The sequence below is a fragment of the Schistocerca cancellata genome, chromosome 8 (assembly GCF_023864275.1).
Source record: "Schistocerca cancellata isolate TAMUIC-IGC-003103 chromosome 8, iqSchCanc2.1, whole genome shotgun sequence".
NCBI lineage: Eukaryota > Metazoa > Arthropoda > Insecta > Orthoptera > Acrididae > Schistocerca > Schistocerca cancellata.
In genome coordinates this window covers 276,988,983-277,002,302 of record NC_064633.1, presented here as the reverse complement: position 1 = coordinate 277,002,302, position 13,320 = coordinate 276,988,983, and positions in this window count along the sequence as shown.

Here is a 13,320-nt window from a genome sequence, read left to right as displayed (position 1 = left end):
AGACGGCTGCGTTCGGCGACTTTGAGGCCATTTACAGCAAACGAGCATGGAGTTTTTATGATTGGTAATGCGCCAATTCACCGGGTCACAATTTTTCGCGGCTGGCTCGATGAACATTCTGGAAAATTCGAGCGCATGATTTGGTTATTCAGATAGCGGGAAGTATCTCATGACTATTATCACCTCAGTTCATACCAGTAGGTTGTAGAGAATAAGCATAGTAAGATGGTGCGAATTGGAGACGTGTTCGAACCGCAGAAAGGAGCTGTCACGTTTGGACGTGATTATGACTGCAACACGATTCAAGTTATACGATTTCTTGGCGCGTCAGCACTGATTGTCTTTAACGAGTGGTGTACCCAAGGCGGTTTAATGCCCAAGCAACATAAGCCGACGCTTGGGGCGCCAATTTGAGAGTGCATATCAGAATTAGTAGAGAGAACAGACTCGGGTGAAATCGTACGAGGAAGCATGAGCGAAGAGGTGTGGTGCCAAAAAAAAAAAAAATACTTTAATGCAGCAAACCGTTCTAGAACGGGCATTGGGTGTACAACTCGTAAACATGTAACACCACGAAAGAACAGTGGTTGTAAGAAAATCGCAATTGACGGGTGCGAACATTACGCCTTGTCACTGACAATGAGTTTCCAATGCGACAGGAACTGCAGCTGACAGTGAATGCACGCTCATGTCAACCTGTTACCAAGCGAACACCGTTAGGAGATCTGTATGTGCACATGTGGAGTCGGTTACCTAGCAAAAGGCTATTGCTCACTGCGCCGCATGTAGTTGACGTCTTTAGTGGTCAAAAGAACCCAGAAACTTGAGATTATCTGAGTGGAGACATGTGTTGTTGTTCGACGAGACACAGTTTCGCTTCTTTTCGAGCGATTGAGGGCTCTGAGAGCCCCAATGGCCCAATGAAGGATTTAAAATATAGTGTGTAGAGTATGTAGTTCTGACCTGAAGTGGTACTGGGGGTATTATTCGTACAATATGTTGAGTGTAGTCCTTAAGTTACTAAGAACCACGATGTTTGTGTCAACAGTCCCTAAGTTGAGTGTTGCCTTTTCGTCTACATCTTCATGGGGAGTATGTTGTGCACACTCCCGTCGTCAAAGATGACAACAGCCTTGATCATTGGGCTGAAAGCGTACGTTCCTGGTTTGACAAACACCCAAGAGTCCTAGTGCACCTTGACTACTTCTAAATCAGGGGTGGCCAAGAATTCAGATCGCGCGCCGTACCGTGACACGACTGCCATAGAGCTAAGCCTGGCTAGGAAGGTTTACCCCACCCACATCGCCATGCCAAGTTGACTGAGAGTGAAGAGGTGGGAACAGCGAACGAGCCGCATTTAAATGGCATTGCAAAGCACTTTGTACGACTTGGTTTTACACATTGCATTTCTCAGCAACATTTTATTATATATTGTGCACTGAAGACATAATTTTTAACTGGAACAAACTGTCGGCATGCTCACAGATGCAGTGAATTTCACAGGTTTTGGCACTCAAATTACTACGCTACCGTGAGTTATTTAGTTTCATATTCGAAATACGTCTTTCATCCACATATGTTGGTCGAAATATATAACACTACCTCCGCAAGTTCATTGTGGAGACATGGAATCTCTACCAGAGGAAAACAATGTAGGACCACAAGGAAATGACTGGTAGTGGTAGAGGGTACCCTCCGCCAGGCACCGTACGGTGAATTGTGGAGTATCTGTGTAGATGTAGATGTAGACATACTGGACAGTATTAACGTTAAAGGGATTTGTCTTTAGAACGGGTTACCTTGTAGATTAATCAGTTACGTCTGCACAAGCCCGGGGGCGATTTCAACTGCAACGACAAACGGTCTCGTAAACAGCTCTAAAACAGATGTAAGATTGCCAGTGTCCTCAAAACGCTTAGGAAACTACCTTTGTAATTCTTTCAGGACCACAATGGATTCTTCAGACCTCACGCTTTATTTAACGTCAGCGAGCTCAGTGAACTCGATTGTGTGGCAGAATGCCCCTTCTACAGTGTGATCTACTTTCTAAATGCGTCCGCATAAAATCATAAATCAGTGGTTTCTATCGCTGCAGGGCCTTACTGTGGGCAGCGGGCAGTGAAGTCCACTTAAAACGGCGCGGTCAGCAATCAATTCCGGATGTTCTAATTTTGGTTCCCGCACTTATTTTCCCTTCATAAATTCAACAATAGCGCATTGCTATTTCCAGATTTCGTTTGGCTTTCTAAAACTAGACAAGGAAGCGATACAAAAATGGATGTGGAGAGGTAGTAAATATCGAACCCTATAAAAAGGCAGAGCTGTCACTTGCACCATAATCTAAGCTATGAGAGCAACTGACACTAATTTTATCTGGCAAGTGGCTTTCATCTGCGCAAGAAACGGCCTAATTGGCTAATTTCAGTGGTACTTAATTCTGATACGGCGCAACGTATCCAATGTTTTTCTTAACCGTTATTTCTCAGGCTTTCAGACTGTTGCTGGTCACCCCGGGTACGTTATTACTCAGACGCTCTGGCCTGGCACATACTTCTACAACGACGAAAGAGAACTAATCTCTGCGGGATAGCCGTTTTGAATTTTTAACAATACTCGTTTCCAAGAAACTTTTGGCGCTTTCGGCTCTTTTGTGCTTACGGGACTTCTGGTTTATTAACCAAGCAAAAAGTATTGTAAAAGATACAAACATTTCTCTCTAAGATTTGAGATGTTATTTTTCCACCGCTTCTTTACAGACAGTGGAATGTCGGTAATAGTGTCCGCGGACATTTCGGTAATTCGCCCGTCGGCGAAAGGCCCGAAGAATAAGCACCCGGCCTTGCCATTCGACATTTCCCAGCGGACACATCGCTCAGAATGGAGTTCCGCTTCTTTTTAATTCCAAGTCTGAATACGCTCCCGCGAGGCGCGGATGCAGCGCGCGGTAATTAGTTTCGTGATGCTGCACGCCCATTCAGTCTTCGAGTATCGCGATAATTATTTCCCGGAAGCGAGCGCCCGTGTACGGCGGAGGGGCTCTCGTTTCACTGTTGCAATGATTCTCCAGCCAACCAGTTTGCTGTAACGGCAACAGAGATAAAAATATAAAAAAAAGGAAAAATTGCTGAGAGCGAAAAATACTTCTTTGCTTTGATTCTTTCCTCGTTCTACTGGGATCTACAAAAACTAAAATATAAGTTCAATGCTCATCATTACCATACAATTTTTGGTTCCTGTAAATAACAGTTTCGCTGTTCTCTAAGCTCTAAGTACCCGATTTTCCCAGAAAGGACGTTGAATAATCCTAGCTTTTCAATGCTACGAATCTGGTTAATATTCTTTCATTCGAAAAGTCTGGAAAAAATAGTTCCGATGAACTGCTAGCGGCGCTTGTAAGTCACACCTGTCAATATAACGCAGACAGATGCCCAGCCGTTATCCCGATCAGTACTGTATGTTACCACCTTTCGGGACAAAGCACCACTATCTAACATATTGATATGAAACGAACGTTCATAGCAATTAAGTACTCCGAGCAGAGACGCAGTGAAAGATGCAACTGCACTGTTATAGACCCTTCATGCGATATTATTTCTCTGCCTTCGTGCAATGGTTAACTCTCGCTATATGAACATGATATTGGTTTTGTTTGAGCAGAGTTCTGTGAGTGAAAATATTGATTTGTGTACTAAATGGTACGTTAAAGCGTGGAAAAAAATTGTTAGCAGACGAATGAAGAATTACGCCAACGTTACCTGTGAAATTATTTTGATACAAGAACTGAAAAATCAATGAAATATATCCATCGCTTCATTGTGATGAAGTGAAATCATAATTCTACGCTGGAGCACAAGCTCAAAGGGATTTCTCATTGTGTCCATATCGGGACACACATAGCACAGAGTGTAGTCCATCGGCCGAAATGATCCGTTTCTATTGCAGGAACATCAAGAAAAGAAACATTTAGTTATTTCGGGATTCGAAATTGGCTTGCAGGACATTTCAATAACTAAACTATCCATGTAGAAATATTTCTATTTTCTTCTTGTTCCAGTTTCTCCTGCTAGAAGTGTACTGAAAAACGTCGATATTTGAGCCAAAATGTAATTAAAATTCTCACTTCTGTGCAATACTCAGAGATGACGTAAAATTTGAAACATGCTGTAGCCACGCTGAAAAATAGGCTAACAGTGTACAAATAATTAAATATGTGCGTAAATTTAGTTTAGTTAACCTATATATTAACTATACAACTTAGATTATGCATTGGTAAAGTACATGTCATGAATCATAAAAATCGAACAGTAATGTGTCAATACAAACAGAGTTGGAAGTAGAAAGTTGAAGAGTGTCCGCCGCAAAGAAGAGACATCAAGACAGCAGGAATGATGTCTCGTCAGAGTAAGTGAAACGTGTGTGGAATGGGCGTGATGTGGTGGTACGTCGTCTTTTTCGGAATGCTGTCCTTATATGATGGATTTATTTCAGCAATGATACTTGGCTCAGCTTCGTTATGTTTGCAGTTCTAGAGGAAGCAACGTCTCATAACTTTATTTTATCCATCTCAGTGATTATATAATTGTATAATCTCAAGGAGCTGCGTTGATGCTTGATCAACAATATATTCTCCCTCGATTCATTAAAAGCAATTTATTGTTCAATTCGTTGTGTCGTCAAAGCGGGTAGTTAAGTTTGTATTTAGACTAGTAGTTCCTTCTCCTCAGAAGTTATAATGTGGCTTTACCACGTCTGAAGGCTCTTTATAAGCCACAAAGCAATGTTGATTCTATTAATGCAAAGTTCATCGACTGTTCTTTAGTAGCTCTGTCATATTAATAGATTAAACTTCTGATTTTACTTAGTTAATTGTTCAGATTCGAAATAGAACATTGGTACGGAGAATGGCGTTGATAAATATTTTAGTCAAATCAGTTTTCCAACTATTGCTTGTTAATCGCCGACGCACGATTTTGCCTTATACGCCTTTATGCCGAAGTCTTATTAGCCGATAACTAAAAAAATATAGTCACTTAATAAATGACGGTAATTCTCAATTCAAAAATCAGATAAACTCGTTTAGAGCTTTGGCGTATATACTCCGTGTTCCAAAGATCTATTACAAGCTTCTACGGTTTGTAGAGGGGACGTAGTTGACCTTATAGAACATATGTTCGAAAAGGCACCGTTCGGATATAAAATAACTTTTCAGATGAGATCACTTTCAGATTTGCAGAATACACAAAAATTACAAAAGGCCTGTCGTAATTATACGACGTATCATTTTCGTCCGGCAGCTACAACGGCTGGGAGTAACTGGCACGCTCGTAAATAAAAGCGGTGGCTGAAGTGCTCCATAGACGCAACTTTGAAGTCCTTCATCTCAAAGAAAAGAACCCGACGAAGAGCACCCTTCTGAAAACGTTGTTAGTGCCGTGGGCCTCTGTAAAGTACACATATCCGAGCTCATTTTCTCCCCCGAGTGTGTACCCTAAAGCGGGAGATTAAAAGTGAACAATGTTCTAAATTACTTTAGATTCAAACGATACATTTCGTATATGGATTCCTCATCGAAACTTTATGTAGTAAGTCCTCTCAATAGCCCCTAGAATCCTGTAATACTAATTTTGAAACACACACCCTATTATGTCATGTTCACAGATACTTAGTGAAGTTCTCACTGTCTTAGTACTGAAAAACTTTCAATACAATAAATTTTAACACGGCTGATCAAACAGAAATTTTTTATTAATACGGATCGACGAGTAAATCTAAGACATTCTTATCTGGATTCAGATTATTCCAACTTATGTCCCTCGTCCTATTTCCTTCTCCCTCCATTCTTTATGTTACTCCTTTTATTGTACTGTCAAGAAAGTCGTCCTATGTCACTTATTCCACGTCCATTGTTGCTGCTCATTCTTGGTGAAACCGTTATGTAATTCATACGCGGTTGTGTTACTAAACGATTACAGAAGTAGTTTCAGCTCATTCGCATCTACTCATAAAACTGCCCAGACCACACCAAAATGCTCCTTTCAACAATCGTTTGACAACTTGTGGCAAATTCCATTGCAGCTCACTGTTTCTCAGCACGTAGTTGGTTTGTGTTTCTGTGTACCTTGGATTGCCTAGCAACTTTCGAAAGTAAACAGACTCACTGCCTCCACTGTAGCATGGTCTCCACATCAACAGCCTTACAGCATTGGCCTGTATCTCCTTAGAGCGTAAATATCTGATAATATTTTCGCAGTTCCTGGATTGGGTCTTAGTTTGATATGCTCACTGACGCCTTTTCCCTGCACCAAACTGCACTCCAGCTCCACCCTATTACCGCTGTCCGATGAGCCTGCGTATTCCACCTCACACGTGGAACTAATACCATAGGACACTTTGGTACTTCCTCCTTAAGTTTTGCATTACTGTACTTTGTCCTTTCATGATACTACTCGCAAATTTCATGTGTTCTTCCAGATGTAACAATATTCCCTGAAGATTCTTGCAGTTACTGTCCCAGCTCATTAATTTCCTGTTCTACAACTGTGATGCATTTTCTCAGTGCTTCTGCATCAGCTCTTGTGTCTTCATGTTTTTTGCTTGTTTCTTTCACACTACTTTCTACCAGGTCGAATTTCTCGGACACTGTTGAATCCATTTACTCTGGGACTCTTGAAATCTTTCACTCAATTATCTGTTCTTTCTTTTCTTTACAGCCTTCACTTTCCTCCAAATTCTTAAAGGAGTTTACTCTATTCGGCTTTCAACCAAACTTCAACTTCTACCATAGCTCCATCCAACTTCTTCCGACAGGTTTCTATTTAAGTTTAGAGTTGGCTTTCACCTGTTCGAGTTTGAGGTTCTGCCTTGCTCTGATCTGTTTCTATTTTATCCCTACTTTCATTTCAGCTTCCAGCTTACACTGATTTGCTTTCATTTCTTCCATCATTTTAAATGGCAACGAAACATAAAACTCATGTGAATTTCTCAAGCTGAAACTGCAACCAGTGATGTATTTGCTACACACAGTTGAAATTCAGTTTCGGATGTGCCTCTTGCCCTCGTTTCTTGCCGACTATCCGTCCTTCTGTTTCTTCCACTGTTGACATTTTGATTCCTTTGAATTTAGCTTGAGTTTAGGTAAGTATAAACTTTCGTTTGATTTCTACTTCTAATCATAAGATTGCTGTCAAGTCTAACACAGCTGCTGTTACTTTTATAACAATTCAGCGTGCTACTCTGCTGTCGCCAGATGAAACGTTTATGTCTTAATTTTGCCTACAAATATACTTGTTGTACTATCTAGTTATGTCAATAGAAGAAAAGACTGCTCCAATTAGCCTGCTTTTGAATAAAACGTATCGTGAAGAAAAATATATTTGCGACTGTTTCAAACATCATCGTCACCAACTAAACACTTTTATGGCAAAATGCTGGATTCTGATTCCTGTCTGTCAGAGGAACACGTAACTCGCACGCACGTGAAACATATGACCTCTAACTCAATCGTACTACACAACAAGATATTAATAACACATCCACAGAAATAAATAGATAAACAAAATTAGTGAAGTAAGCTATTATGAAACTATAACGGCACTTACTTTTATGGTGACTTGTGAATCAGACGACTTCGAAAAGTTATTATCTACAACATTCAAAATGCTACTATCTGTCACTTCAAATTAACTTGATTAACATTAAAAATTTTCTGTTCTGTTTTAGGCATCTGTATGAATTAATACATGAATAGCTTTCCTTGTCGCCACTGCATCCGTCAAAGACGAGAGAGATGATTGATAAAGGCGTATGTCCTCTGTTTCATATTCGTAAATACCAGATCAAAATTCAGCGTGATGGAGTTTTAAGCTGGAAGCTCGACAGTTTACTAAATGCTGGAAGTATCAACAATCACAGACGGATGTTAAGAGTTTGATATCGAATTACGCCAAAACATGATTAATACAGATAACAGTACAAAACCGTTCTAAGTTTCTATTTTCAGCGCTTGCATTTTTATTTTATTCGACATACAAAACGTATAATGTGTGAGTCTGTCCTTCACAGGTCTTCTTCTGCCTGTCTAAGCTTCAGTCGATTGCTTAAAATATTAGTCTCTCTTTAATAAATCCCCGAAGAACAGATAGCAGTTCGACAGTCTTCAGCATTTAACTAACACAGTCCACCATCCTTATCATGAATCTTCAGTTATTAAACTTCCACATTTCTTACAGTTAAAATCCACGAGTGCAGTCCTTTAATAATTTTTGTTTTTAAAACAGCAGTAACCTCCATTTTCATAAAATGCGGAATGCAAAATTGTTATTCTATAGACTTCACGTCGTCTTCACTTAGCCAAGTAGTAACAAAAGAGTCTCTTGAAAAGCACTTCCTGAACTATCCACAGTCCAAAATCAAACTAGTAACCAAAATATTCCACAACCAAATTTCAATGTCCATATAACACCTCCCCAGCACTGGCAAGCGTCCTCCTTCCCACACGACATCCCTACCAGCTCTCGTTTCAGCTTCAAATCTTCTCAATTTTGCTAGATGTTACACAGATAAAATACATCTTTACCATTCACTGTTTATATACTTCCACAGTGCTCTTTGGCAGTGTGAACCTCCATCATCAGGTGGATTTATGTGGATTAATAGTGCATCTACCTGTTATGTTATGACTTACGAGTAACTTGTGGCAATGTCTCTTATTTCCTCAGTGTTTACTAACTGTGATGGCTTATGTGTGTATCACGACCGAGAAAGGCGCCTGTGATCACAGGAGGTAGAGCCGCAGGTTACTCAAAATGGCTCTGAGCACTATGGGACTTAACATCTGAGGTCATCATTCCCTTAGACTTAGAACTACTTCAACCTAACTAACCTAAGGACATCACACACACCCATGTCCGAGGCAGGATTCTAACCTGCGACCGTAGCAGCAACACGGTTCCGAACTGAATCGCCTAGAACCCCTCCGCCACAGAGGCCGGCGGCCGATTAGAACTGAGCATGGAATCCCTGTCCAGTTCGTGATCTCCGATCAAACACATTACACCGGACAGTTAGGACACATGTGTTGCTCATGTCTAGGATTGAATTGTCGTTTTGAACTTCGTTAACTTTCTACTTCAAGAGAAGAGATATAAAAGTTTCAAACAGAGTTTCAAAATATTCGGCACATTCCTGTGGAAATGCATCGAACATCTTTTTATCAATCTTGTAATAAAGTGAACTAATATTTCGTATGTTGTGCTTCCACTACACCATTTCCCAGAACAATAAAAGAACCTGCATTTCCCGACATTTACACCGGACGACTGTATTTTAGTGAGGTCATAACATTAACCTATAAGAGGTGACACAAAGAATTAGTAACGAAGGTTATGCTCTTCCATCGCTAAAAATTGCGTGCTGTATATTACCTAGGTTTTGAACCAGCAAATCACAGACCAATCAGTGCCTTATTATTAGCAACCACTCGGTCTGCGGTCAGTGAGTAGATTTTCCTTAAGAAAGTACACCTAGATTTATTTTTGAGCTCATAGTCAAAAAGGATGAGGTCTTTCAGAGTATCAAAAGTGATAATTCTTATTTGAAGTATTTCTTACGGATTTGCTATGTAATGATTATTTGATAAGGTTAAGAGAAGTGTATAGTCAAAACTACGTTCTTCCTAATCAGTTTTCGGTAAATGACTCTCGGTCTTAGTCTTGACGTTAGCTAGGGTACGTCCTGTCACTCTTACTCACTTACAGTCAGTCATTACAACAAATATACGAGTCAGGATGAAAAAAGAAACCTGGAAGCTCTAAAAAAGGTCCCAGCAGACGAAAAATATCCGAAACTGAAAACAATGTGCTTGTTCACTCTTGAGCATTGTCAGAGACACGAACAGTGGGTAAAAATTATGTTCATTACGAATTCCTAAAGCACTTGAAAGCTGTTCATACGGCGTTCTGTTCACTATTTGTAATTTTCTGATGTGTGTGCGTCACCTTCCACCAAATGGCTATAGATGTATGACTCAATAGCACTCAGCCGAGTTTTCACTAAGGATCATTTATTTGAATCTTAAAGGGGTGTCCAACAATAGGCTACGTCGCAGGTGTTAAGATAAAGATACTTCATGTATTAACGTAATTCTAGCATACTTTACTTGTGCCTAACTTGTGTACAAGGCTGGTTATTCAATATCAGTAAATCGCTCCATGTTAGTATCGTTGGTTTGTAGCGAACCACAGCGGGGATCGTGTTGTGCTCAGGAGGTCGAGCAAAGAGTGAGGGTGAATGATCCACGCCTGGGCGTGCTTATCACTATAAATCTCCTATTTTTGGACAAAAGTTTGGTATTGTTTTGGATTCTGCAGTTTTATTTACAGCATAGGTTTTCTTACTATCGTAAAGCTACAAATGAAGATCATAGTTCTGTATTACTGAATCCTGCCGAAACAAGCGTAGATCAATATGAGAAGATGCTTTGCCCCATTGCAAGCTTCGGAAATTTTACGTTCAAGTACCTATATTTACTTGACCCATTTTGTTATCGAAACTTACCCCAACCCCTTACAATTAACTCGTTTCTTTTATTTATTTTTTTATTTTCGATTGACATCGTCACTGGAAATGTGAACTAATTTACATGTGTAAATGTCCAACTGTTGCCAGTCATTAGATTACAGTCGTTTCAACGAAAGGAATTCTAAACAGGAAACAAAATAGCTTCATACATCGAAAATACTGCTGAGCTTAAACTTTTTTAAACATGCACATTAGAAAAGATAGATTATCCCCTCTTGCAACTGAAAGGAGAAACTTAATAAGATAAAAAAAAATTTATTTGATGAAACAAGAATCTCTCTTTTGCCCCTTCTTCTAACCCCCAGCCCCTCCCCCAACGTGTACAATCGCAAGATATTTCATTAACATTCAGTGCTCCTCACCTCACAGTCAACTAAGATACCTAAAGAAGAGCACAATATGTTCACAGTTTCTTGTAAAAGCAACCCAGTACAGACGTAACTTCCTCAGATTTACAAATAAGGTAAAGAAGCACGAATTCTGTTGCTGCTGGACCACGAAGTTGTTTTTGTATGTCAATCCTTAAAACAGGTGGAAATTTAAGTTCAGGAGTACACTAGATGTTAAGAAGTGTAATGAATTGCATAATTAATTGGTTGCAGAAATCTCTCAGAACAATGGGTGTTGGTTAACTACCGCCAATAGTTTCACATTTTCCTGCGTCACAGAGGGAGACACCACCATTATGAGTATGCCTGCAACAGACCTGGCGTTCGCCGTGCCTAGCTGACGTGACGTCACGAACAGGCGCCGAGGCCTTCCTTTGAGTCGGTGTTGACGCTATGCGGTAACCCAGTGTCCCTCTCATATCAGTGCTCTCGAAGAAAGTCCATCGTGAGCTTAAGTAGAGACTTCCCCTGTGGTGCAAGATGTCAGTTGTCATGCAGACGCGGCCCTCAACACCCAACAGGGATCTACCAACACTGAAGCAGATGCCCACAACTCGGCCAAGGGATGCACCGTCTTACCTCGCGTATTAGGTACGAAGATGGCAGATTGCAGATCATCTACGATGACGTCTTAGTGAAGGAGAGCTGGCTATTCACCAATTTTCCCATACACGATGTCTTAGTAATCGGCAGATGCAGACGAAGGCTGCGACATGCATCGGCTGGCTGTCTCTCGATGGTGAAGTCAGAAAGCAAAAGCACACTTGCCATCATTCATCAGTGTGTCGTGCTTGCACTGAAACTAATTAGACTGACATTTCCTCTGGTTCTACAACACGGACAGAATAGTAGTACGAAATAATGTGTCATTGGGCTCTGAAAGTCTCTCCATTTAACGGGTCAAGCCTGCGTTTATGACATAGTGGTTCTGGTTGTACGAGCGCATTTATCTCCTTTATCAGCGCCGTGGTAATTTCAGTAATGGCTCTTGACCGCTGAACTCGGTCGTTTTTGTCTATTGTCATGGTATTCAGGCGCGAGGTCACGTAATGTTACCTTACAGCGTCCTGTTGAATACTAGAGGAGTGATTGCGTTTCTCTCTGCAGTGTTCTGAGATCTGCTGCATCGGCACTACACCTTGTCGAGAAAACGATCGACACACCGGACCGTTGCTAACCTAGTCTGTTCCTCCTTGACCTAAGGAATTTTAACTAAGTTTTTAATCTGTACAATAAATATATTCCGCTGTCTAACCGGTTAGACATCGACCGGCATCAGCACTGACCCATCTGTCAAGACTCAAGGTAACTGCACTTTAGAACAATATGCCGGGTTATGCGGTGATTCTGTACAAAACTAGACAGCTCCCACGTACGTGCGTTTTTCAGGTTCGCCCTGTGTCTGGTATAAAACTAGTAACTGTGCTGCCAACAATGTTTTGTTTGCTCTTTGGCCCCCAAATAAATTGAAATAGTCATAACACTGTTCGTGGGTTTCAGAATGCATAGTTGGTTTTTGTGATTTGGCTGAGTAGGGGCCAAGCAAATGGGTTTCCCATAATTACCCTTGACAATTAGAGAAGCTCAATAATATAAATATATTGACACTATAGTGCGGTGAAAACCAATAGTTACTGTTCACATCAGTTTTCATTTGAATGACTCAGAGTTCATTAACCTCTTTTCAGCGCTAAGTCAACGCAATGACTGCGTCGTAGTTTAAAATAAAATAAGACTAGAGCTGCATCTGACTTTAACAAATGTGTAAATTCTGGCAAAATCTCTGATACAGTTCAAAGTTTAATCAGTGTTACTTCTCACGACGGACAACGCAGTGGCCGAACGCCTTCACTTAACGATCGAGAGCAGCGTCGTTTGCGTAGAGTTGTCAGGGCTAACAGATATGCGGCACAGCGTGAATCAACCGAAGAAATCAGTGTGGTATATACGACGAATGTATCCGTCAGGTCAGTGCTGGGAAATTTGCGATTAATGGGCTGTGTCAGCAGATGACCGACGCGAGTGCCTTTACTAACACCACGACGTTGCCTGCAGGGCCTATCCTGGGCTGGTCCCACGAAACCAAGGATCCAAGGTGTCAACAAACTCACTGTGCCAGCTGGTGGTCGCTCCATAATGGAGTGAGCAGTGTTTACATGGAATCGACTGGGTCTCTTGTCCAATGGAACGGATCATTGATGGTTACATTCGGCTGCTTAGAGACCATTTTCAGCTATTCATGGACTGCATGCTCTGAAACAACGATGAAATTTTGATGGATCACGATGCGCCAATTCGCAGTTGTTTGCAACTGGTTTGAAGAGCATTTCGGACACGCTGCGCGGGGTAGCCT